Source organism: Larus michahellis, unplaced genomic scaffold (genome assembly GCF_964199755.1).
Source record: "Larus michahellis unplaced genomic scaffold, bLarMic1.1 SCAFFOLD_37, whole genome shotgun sequence".
Taxonomy (NCBI): Eukaryota; Metazoa; Chordata; class Aves; order Charadriiformes; family Laridae; genus Larus; species Larus michahellis.
The window spans coordinates 2243293-2254157 of NW_027436216.1; positions in this window are offsets into that span (position 1 = coordinate 2243293).

Below are 10865 nucleotides of genomic sequence, written 5' to 3' on the forward strand. Positions count from 1 at the left end.
GGGATTATGTTTAGACTTTCTCGGAACTGCTTCAAATCAACTAGATATCTTTGTGCTGTAAATCTCCCAACAGCCAAACGCAAAAGCAGCAAACATCTCGCTGTATGTCCCACATCCAAAGTGCCAAGAGAGAGCTTGCTCTCCCTGTCTTTGAGTACTGTTTTCACTGTCCCGGTTACCTCTTTGCTAACGTTCTCTTCAGAGCCGCAGTGAAACCAGGAACCACGTGGAGAAGGCACCCACACTGAAAGTGCCTGGAGGGAACACTGGGGCTTCTTCTCAGTGTCTCTGACATAGGGTTTCACTGTCCCGGGAAAGTCTCTGCTAACACCGTGCAGAGCGCTGTGCCCAATGTACAGAAACGTCTTGCGGTATCTCCTACAGGGAAAGTGCCAGGAGGGAATTGTGGAGCTTGTTCTCAGTGTCTCTGAGAATTGCTCTGATTATCCCTGTGACCTCTTTGCTAAGACTCTCCAGAGAGACGTCCTCAAAACAAACACACATCTTGACATATCTCCCACATTGATCGCAGTGTCTCCAGAAACGGCATTCAAGGAGCCAGGACCTTTTCTCCCTACACTGTCCATTGAGTTGTCCTCAAAACCAATCTACATCCTGCTATATCTCCCACATGGAAAGTGCCAGGAGGGAGAAGTGGGGATTATGTTTAGACTTTCTCGGAACTGCTTCAAATCAACTAGATATCTTTGTGCTGTAAATCTCCCAACAGCCAAATGCAAAAGCAGCAAACATCTCGCTGTATGTCCCACATCCAAAGTGCCAAGAGAGACCTTGCTCTCCCTGTCTTTGAGTACTGTTTTCACTGTCCCGGTTACCTCTTTGCTAACGTTCTCTTCAGAGCCGCAGTGAAACCAGGAACCACGTGGAGAAGGCACCCACACTGAAAGTGCCTGGAGGGAACATTGGGGCTTCTTCTCAGTGTCTCTGACATAGGGTTTCACTGTCCCGGGAAAGTCTCTGCTAACACCGTGCAGAGCGCTGTGCCCAATGTACAGAAACGTCTTGCGGTATCTCCTACAGGGAAAGTGCCAGGAGGGAATTGTGGAGCTTGTTCTCAGTGTCTCTGAGAATTGCTCTGATTATCCCTGTGACCTCTTTGCTAAGACTCTCCAGAGAGCCGTCCTCAAAACAAACACACATCTTGACATATCTCCCACATTGATCGCAGTGCCTCCAGAAACGGCATTCAAGGAGCCAGGACCTTTTCTCCCTACACTGTCCATTGAGTTGGCCTCAAAACCAATATACATCCTGCTATATCTCCCACATGGAAAGTGCCAGGAGGGAGAAGTGGGGATTATGTTTAGACTTTCTCGGAACTGCTTCAAATCAACTAGATATCTTTGTGCTGTAAATCTCCCAACAGCCAAACGCAAAAGCAGCAAACATCTCGCTGTATGTCCCACATCCAAAGTGCCAAGAGAGAGCTTGCTCTCCCTGTCTTTGAGTACTGTTTTCACTGTCCCGGTTACCTCTTTGCTAACGTTCTCTTCAGAGCCGCAGTGAAACCAGGAACCACGTGGAGAAGGCACCCACACTGAAAGTGCCTGGAGGGAACATTGGGGCTTCTTCTCAGTGTCTCTGACATAGGGTTTCACTGTCCCGGGAAAGTCTCTGCTAACACCGTGCAGAGCGCTGTGCCCAATGTACAGAAACGTCTTGCGGTATCTCCTACAGGGAAAGTGCCAGGAGGGAATTGTGGAGCTTGTTCTCAGTGTCTCTGAGAATTGCTCTGATTATCCGTGTGACCTCTTTGCTAAGACTCTCCAGAGAGACGTCCTCAAAACCAACACACATCTTGACATATCTCCCACATTGATCGCAGTGTCTCCAGAAACGGCATTCAAGGAGCCAGGACCTTTTCTCCCTACACTGTCCATTGAGTTGTCCTCAAAACCAATCTACATCCTGCTATATCTCCCACATGGAAAGTGCCAGGAGGGAGAAGTGGGGATTATGTTTAGACTTTCTCGGAACTGCTTCAAATCAACTAGATATCTTTGTGCTGTAAATCTCCCAACAGCCAAACGCAAAAGCAGCAAACATCTCGCTGTATGTCCCACATCGAAAGTGCCAAGAGAGAGCTTGCTCTCCCTGTCTTTGAGTACTGTTTTCACTGTCCCGGTTACCTCTTTGCTAACGTTCTCTTCAGAGCCGCAGTGAAACCAGGAACCACGTGGAGAAGGCACCCACACTGAAAGTGCCTGGAGGGAACATTGGGGCTTCTTCTCAGTGTCTCTGACATAGGGTTTCACTGTCCCGGGAAAGTCTCTGCTAACACTGTGCAGAGCGCTGTGCCCAATGTACAGAAACGTCTTGCGGTATCTCCTACAGGGAAAGTGCCAGGAGGGAATTGTGGAGCTTGTTCTCAGTGTCCCTGAGAATTGCTCTGATTATCTGTGTGACCTCTTTGCTAAGACTCTCCAGAGAGACGTCCTCAAAACAAACACACATCTTGACATATCTCCCACATTGATCGCAGTGTCTCCAGAAACGGCATTCAAGGAGCCAGGACCTTTTCTCCCTACACTGTCCATTGAGTTGTCCTCAAAACCAATCTACATCCTGCTATATCTCCCACATGGAAAGTGCCAGGAGGGAGAAGTGGGGATTATGTTTAGACTTTCTCGGAACTGCTTCAAATCAACTAGATATCTTTGTGCTGTAAATCTCCCAACAGCCAAACGCAAAAGCAGCAAACATCTCGCTGTATGTCCCACATCCAAAGTGCCAAGAGAGAGCTTGCTCTCCCTGTCTTTGAGTACTGTTTTCACTGTCCCGGTTACCTCTTTGCTAACGTTCTCTTCAGAGCCGCAGTGAAACCAGGAACCACGTGGAGAAGGCACCCACACTGAAAGTGCCTGGAGGGAACATTGGGGCTTCTTCTCAGTGTCTCTGACATAGGGTTTCACTGTCCCGGGAAAGTCTCTGCTAACACCGTGCAGAGCGCTGTGCCCAATGTACAGAAACGTCTTGCGGTATCTCCTACAGGGAAAGTGCCAGGAGGGAATTGTGGAGCTTGTTCTCAGTGTCTCTGAGAATTGCTCTGATTATCCCTGTGACCTCTTTGCTAAGACTCTCCAGAGAGACGTCCTCAAAACAAACACACATCTTGACATATCTCCCACATTGATCGCAGTGCCTCCAGAAACGGCATTCAAGGAGCCAGGACCTTTTCTCCCTACACTGTCCATTGAGTTGTCTTGAAAACCAATATACATCCTGCTATATCTCCCACATGGAAAGTGCCAGGAGGGAGAAGTGGGGATTATGTTTAGACTTTCTCGGAACTGCTTCAAATCAACTAGATATCTTTGTGCTGTAAATCTCCCAACAGCCAAACGCAAAAGCAGCAAACATCTCGCTGTATGTCCCACATCCAAAGTGCCAAGAGAGAGCTTGCTCTCCCTGTCTTTGAGTACTGTTTTCACTGTCCCGGTTACCTCTTTGCTAACGTTCTCTTCAGAGCCGCAGTGAAACCAGGAACCACGTGGAGAAGGCACCCACACTGAAAGTGCCTGGAGGGAACATTGGGGCTTCTTCTCAGTGTCTCTGACATAGGGTTTCACTGTCCCGGGAAAGTCTCTGCTAACACTGTGCAGAGCGCTGTGCCCAATGTACAGAAACGTCTTGCGGTATCTCCTACAGGGAAAGTGCCAGGAGGGAATTGTGGAGCTTGTTCTCAGTGTCTCTGAGAATTGCTCTGATTATCTGTGTGACCTCTTTGCTAAGACTCTCCAGAGAGACGTCCTCAAAACAAACACACATCTTGACATATCTCCCACATTGATCGCAGTGTCTCCAGAAACGGCATTCAAGGAGCCAGGACCTTTTCTCCCTACACTGTCCATTGAGTTGTCCTCAAAACCAATATACATCCTGCTATATCTCCCACATGGAAAGTGCCAGGAGGGAGAAGTGGGGATTATGTTTAGACTTTCTCGGAACTGCTTCAAATCAACTAGATATCTTTGTGCTGTAAATCTCCCAACAGCCAAATGCAAAAGCAGCAAGCATCTCGCTGTATGTCCCACATCCAAAGTGTCAAGAGAGACCTTGCTCTCCCTGTCTTTGAGTACTGTTTTCACTGTCCCGGTTACCTCTTTGCTAACGTTCTCTTCAGAGCCGCAGTGAAACCAGGAACCACGTGGAGAAGGCACCCACACTGAAAGTGCCTGGAGGGAACATTGGGGCTTCTTCTCAGTGTCTCTGACATAGGGTTTCACTGTCCCAGGAAAGTCTCTGCTAACACCGTGCAGAGCGCTGTGCCCAATGTACAGAAACGTCTTGCGGTATCTCCTACAGGGAAAGTGCCAGGAGGGAATTGTGGAGCTTGTTCTCAGTGTCTCTGAGAATTGCTCTGATTATCCCTGTGACCTCTTTGCTAAGACTCTCCAGAGAGACGTCCTCAAAACAAACACACATCTTGACATATCTCCCACATTGATCGCAGTGCCTCCAGAAACGGCATTCAAGGAGCCAGGACCTTTTCTCCCTACACTGTCCATTGAGTTGGCCTCAAAACCAATATACATCCTGCTATATCTCCCACATGGAAAGTGCCAGGAGGGAGAAGTGGGGATTATGTTTAGACTTTCTCGGAACTGCTTCAAATCAACTAGATATCTTTGTGCTGTAAATCTCCCAACAGCCAAACGCAAAAGCAGCAAACATCTCGCTGTATGTCCCACATCCAAAGTGCCAAGAGAGAGCTTGCTCTCCCTGTCTTTGAGTACTGTTTTCACTGTCCCGGTTACCTCTTTGCTAACGTTCTCTTCAGAGCCGCAGTGAAACCAGGAACCACGTGGAGAAGGCACCCACACTGAAAGTGCCTGGAGGGAACATTGGGGCTTCTTCTCAGTGTCTCTGACATAGGGTTTCACTGTCCCGGGAAAGCCTCTGCTAACACCGTGCAGAGCGCTGTGCCCAATGTACAGAAACGTCTTGCGGTATCTCCTACAGGGAAAGTGCCAGGAGGGAATTGTGGAGCTTGTTCTCAGTGTCTCTGAGAATTGCTCTGATTATCCCTGTGACCTCTTTGCTAAGACTCTCCAGAGAGCCGTCCTCAAAACAAACACACATCTTGACATATCTCCCACATTGATCGCAGTGTCTCCAGAAACGGCATTCAAGGAGCCAGGACCTTTTCTCCCTACACTGTCCATTGAGTTGTCCTCAAAACCAGTATACATCCTGCTATATCTCCCACATGGAAAGTGCCAGGAGGGAGAAGTGGGGATTATGTTTAGACTTTCTCGGAACTGCTTCAAATCAACTAGATATCTTTGTGCTGTAAATCTCCCAACAGCCAAACGCAAAAGCAGCAAACATCTCGCTGTATGTCCCACATCGAAAGTGCCAAGAGAGAGCTTGCTCTCCCTGTCTTTGAGTACTGTTTTCACTGTCCCGGTTACCTCTTTGCTAACGTTCTCTTCAGAGCCGCAGTGAAACCAGGAACCACGTGGAGAAGGCACCCACACTGAAAGTGCCTGGAGGGAACATTGGGGCTTCTTCTCAGTGTCTCTGACATAGGGTTTCACTGTCCCGGGAAAGTCTCTGCTAACACCGTGCAGAGCGCTGTGCCCAATGTACAGAAACGTCTTGCGGTATCTCCTACAGGGAAAGTGCCAGGAGGGAATTGTGGAGCTTGTTCTCAGTGTCTCTGAGAATTGCTCTGATTATCTGTGTGACCTCTTTGCTAAGACTCTCCAGAGAGACGTCCTCAAAACAAACACACATCTTGACATATCTCCCACATTGATCGCAGTGTCTCCAGAAACGGCATTCAAGGAGCCAGGACCTTTTCTCCCTACACTGTCCATTGAGTTGTCCTCAAAACCAATATACATCCTGCTATATCTCCCACATGGAAAGTGCCAGGAGGGAGAAGTGGGGATTATGTTTAGACTTTCTCGGAACTGCTTCAAATCAACTAGATATCTTTGTGCTGTACATCTCCCAACAGCCAAACGCAAAAGCAGCAAACATCTCGCTGTATGTCCCACATCCAAAGTGCCAAGAGAGACCTTGCTCTCCCTGTCTTTGAGTACTGTTTTCACTGTCCCGGTTACCTCTTTGCTAACGTTCTCTTCAGAGCCGCAGTGAAACCAGGAACCACGTGGAGAAGGCACCCACACTGAAAGTGCCTGGAGGGAACATTGGGGCTTCTTCTCAGTGTCTCTGACATAGGGTTTCACTGTCCCGGGAAAGTCTCTGCTAACACCGTGCAGAGCGCTGTGCCCAATGTACAGAAACGTCTTGCGGTATCTCCTACAGGGAAAGTGCCAGGAGGGAATTGTGGAGCTTGTTCTCAGTGTCTCTGAGAATTGCTCTGATTATCCCTGTGACCTCTTTGCTAAGACTCTCCAGAGAGACGTCCTCAAAACAAACACACATCTTGACATATCTCCCACATTGATCGCAGTGTCTCCAGAAACGGCATTCAAGGAGCCAGGACCTTTTCTCCCTACACTGTCCATTGAGTTGTCCTCAAAACCAATATACATCCTGCTATATCTCCCACATGGAAAGTGCCAGGAGGGAGAAGTGGGGATTATGTTTAGACTTTCTCGGAACTGCTTCAAATCAACTAGATATCTTTGTGCTGTAAATCTCCCAACAGCCAAACGCAAAAGCAGCAAACATCTCGCTGTATGTCCCACATCCAAAGTGCCAAGAGAGACCTTGCTCTCCCTGTCTTTGAGTACTGTTTTCACTGTCCCGGTTACCTCTTTGCTAACGTTCTCTTCAGAGCCGCAGTGAAACCAGGAACCACGTGGAGAAGGCACCCACACTGAAAGTGCCTGGAGGGAACATTGGGGCTTCTTCTCAGTGTCTCTGACATAGGGTTTCACTGTCCCGGGAAAGTCTCTGCTAACACTGTGCAGAGCGCTGTGCCCAATGTACAGAAACGTCTTGCGGTATCTCCTACAGGGAAAGTGCCAGGAGGGAATTGTGGAGCTTGTTCTCAGTGTCTCTGAGAATTGCTCTGATTATCTGTGTGACCTCTTTGCTAAGACTCTCCAGAGAGACGTCCTCAAAACAAACACACATCTTGACATATCTCCCACATTGATCGCAGTGTCTCCAGAAACGGCATTCAAGGAGCCAGGACCTTTTCTCCCTACACTGTCCATTGAGTTGTCCTCAAAACCAATATACATCCTGCTATATCTCCCACATGGAAAGTGCCAGGAGGGAGAAGTGGGGATTATGTTTAGACTTTCTCGGAACTGCTTCAAATCAACTAGATATCTTTGTGCTGTAAATCTCCCAACAGCCAAACGCAAAAGCAGCAAACATCTCGCTGTATGTCCCACATCCAAAGTGCCAAGAGAGAGCTTGCTCTCCCTGTCTTTGAGTACTGTTTTCACTGTCCCGGTTACCTCTTTGCTAACGTTCTCTTCAGAGCCGCAGTGAAACCAGGAACCACGTGGAGAAGGCACCCACACTGAAAGTGCCTGGAGGGAACATTGGGGCTTCTTCTCAGTGTCTCTGACATAGGGTTTCACTGTCCCGGGAAAGTCTCTGCTAACACCGTGCAGAGCGCTGTGCCCAATGTACAGAAACGTCTTGCGGTATCTATCTCCTACAGGGAAAGTGCCAGGAGGGAATTGTCGAGCTTGTTCTCAGTGTCTCTGAGAATTGCTCTGATTATCCCTGTGACCTCTTTGCTAAGACTCTCCAGAGAGCCGTCCTCAAAACAAACACACATCTTGACATATCTCCCACATTGATCGCAGTGTCTCCAGAAACGGCATTCAAGGAGCCAGGACCTTTTCTCCCTACACTGTCCATTGAGTTGTCCTCAAAACCAGTATACATCCTGCTATATCTCCCACATGGAAAGTGCCAGGAGGGAGAAGTTGGGATTATGTTTAGACTTTCTCGGAACTGCTTCAAATCAACTAGATATCTTTGTGCTGTAAATCTCCCAACAGCCAAACGCAAAAGCAGCAAACATCTCGCTGTATGTCCCACATCCAAAGTGCCAAGAGAGAGCTTGCTCTCCCTGTCTTTGAGTACTGTTTTCACTGTCCCGGTTACCTCTTTGCTAACGTTCTCTTCAGAGCCGCAGTGAAACCAGGAACCACGTGGAGAAGGCACCCACACTGAAAGTGCCTGGAGGGAACATTGGGGCTTCTTCTCAGTGTCTCTGACATAGGGTTTCACTGTCCCGGGAAAGTCTCTGCTAACACTGTGCAGAGCGCTGTGCCCAATGTACAGAAACGTCTTGCGGTATCTCCTACAGGGAAAGTGCCAGGAGGGAATTGTGGAGCTTGTTCTCAGTGTCTCTGAGAATTGCTCTGATTATCTGTGTGACCTCTTTGCTAAGACTCTCCAGAGAGACGTCCTCAAAACAAACACACATCTTGACATATCTCCCACATTGATCGCAGTGTCTCCAGAAACGGCATTCAAGGAGCCAGGACCTTTTCTCCCTACACTGTCCATTGAGTTGTCCTCAAAACCAATATACATCCTGCTATATCTCCCACATGGAAAGTGCCAGGAGGGAGAAGTGGGGATTATGTTTAGACTTTCTCGGAACTGCTTCAAATCAACTAGATATCTTTGTGCTGTAAATCTCCCAACAGCCAAATGCAAAAGCAGCAAACATCTCGCTGTATGTCCCACATCGAAAGTGCCAAGAGAGAGCTTGCTCTCCCTGTCTTTGAGTACTGTTTTCACTGTCCCGGTTACCTCTTTGCTAACGTTCTCTTCAGAGCCGCAGTGAAACCAGGAACCACGTGGAGAAGGCACCCACACTGAAAGTGCCTGGAGGGAACATTGGGGCTTCTTCTCAGTGTCTCTGACATAGGGTTTCACTGTCCCGGGAAAGTCTCTGCTAACACCGTGCAGAGCGCTGTGCCCAATGTACAGAAACGTCTTGCGGTATCTCCTACAGGGAAAGTGCCAGGAGGGAATTGTCGAGCTTGTTCTCAGTGTCTCTGAGAATTGCTCTGATTATCTGTGTGACCTCTTTGCTAAGACTCTCCAGAGAGACGTCCTCAAAACAAACACACATCTTGACATATCTCCCACATTGATCGCAGTGTCTCCAGAAACGGCATTCAAGGAGCCAGGACCTTTTCTCCCTACACTGTCCATTGAGTTGTCCTCAAAACCAATATACATCCTGCTATATCTCCCACATGGAAAGTGCCAGGAGGGAGAAGTGGGGATTATGTTTAGACTTTCTCGGAACTGCTTCAAATCAACTAGATATCTTTGTGCTGTAAATCTCCCAACAGCCAAATGCAAAAGCAGCAAACATCTCGCTGTATGTCCCACATCCAAAGTGCCAAGAGAGAGCTTGCTCTCCCTGTCTTTGAGTACTGTTTTCACTGTCCCGGTTACCTCTTTGCTAACGTTCTCTTCAGAGCCGCAGTGAAACCAGGAACCACGTGGAGAAGGCACCCACACTGAAAGTGCCTGGAGGGAACATTGGGGCTTCTTCTCAGTGTCTCTGACATAGGGTTTCACTGTCCCGGGAAAGTCTCTGCTAACACCGTGCAGAGCGCTGTGCCCAATGTACAGAAACGTCTTGCGGTATCTCCTACAGGGAAAGTGCCAGGAGGGAATTGTGGAGCTTGTTCTCAGTGTCTCTGAGAATTGCTCTGATTATCCCTGTGACCTCTTTGCTAAGACTCTCCAGAGAGACGTCCTCAAAACAAACACACATCTTGACATATCTCCCACATTGATCGCAGTGTCTCCAGAAACGGCATTCAAGGAGCCAGGACCTTTTCTCCCTACACTGTCCATTGAGTTGTCCTCAAAACCAACCTACATCCTGCTATATCTCCCACATGGAAAGTGCCAGGAGGGAGAAGTGGGGATTATGTTTAGACTTTCTCGGAACTGCTTCAAATCAACTAGATATCTTTGTGCTGTAAATCTCCCAACAGCCAAACGCAAAAGCAGCAAACATCTCGCTGTATGTCCCACATCGAAAGTGCCAAGAGAGAGCTTGCTCTCCCTGTCTTTGAGTACTGTTTTCACTGTCCCGGTTACCTCTTTGCTAACGTTCTCTTCAGAGCCGCAGTGAAACCAGGAACCACGTGGAGAAGGCACCCACACTGAAAGTGCCTGGAGGGAACATTGGGGCTTCTTCTCAGTGTCTCTGACATAGGGTTTCACTGTCCCGGGAAAGTCTCTGCTAACACTGTGCAGAGCGCTGTGCCCAATGTACAGAAACGTCTTGCGGTATCTCCTACAGGGAAAGTGCCAGGAGGGAATTGTGGAGCTTGTTCTCAGTGTCTCTGAGAATTGCTCTGATTATCTGTGTGACCTCTTTGCTAAGACTCTCCAGAGAGACGTCCTCAAAACAAACACACATCTTGACATATCTCCCACATTGATCGCAGTGTCTCCAGAAACGGCATTCAAGGAGCCAGGACCTTTTCTCCCTACACTGTCCATTGAGTTGTCCTCAAAACCAATCTACATCCTGCTATATCTCCCACATGGAAAGTGCCAGGAGGGAGAAGTGGGGATTATGTTTAGACTTTCTCGGAACTGCTTCAAATCAACTAGATATCTTTGTGCTGTAAATCTCCCAACAGCCAAACGCAAAAGCAGCAAACATCTCGCTGTATGTCCCACATCGAAAGTGCCAAGAGAGAGCTTGCTCTCCCTGTCTTTGAGTACTGTTTTCACTGTCCCGGTTACCTCTTTGCTAACGTTCTCTTCAGAGCCGCAGTGAAACCAGGAACCACGTGGAGAAGGCACCCACACTGAAAGTGCCTGGAGGGAACATTGGGGCTTCTTCTCAGTGTCTCTGACATAGGGTTTCACTGTCCCGGGAAAGTCTCTGCTAACACCGTGCAGAGCGCTGTGCC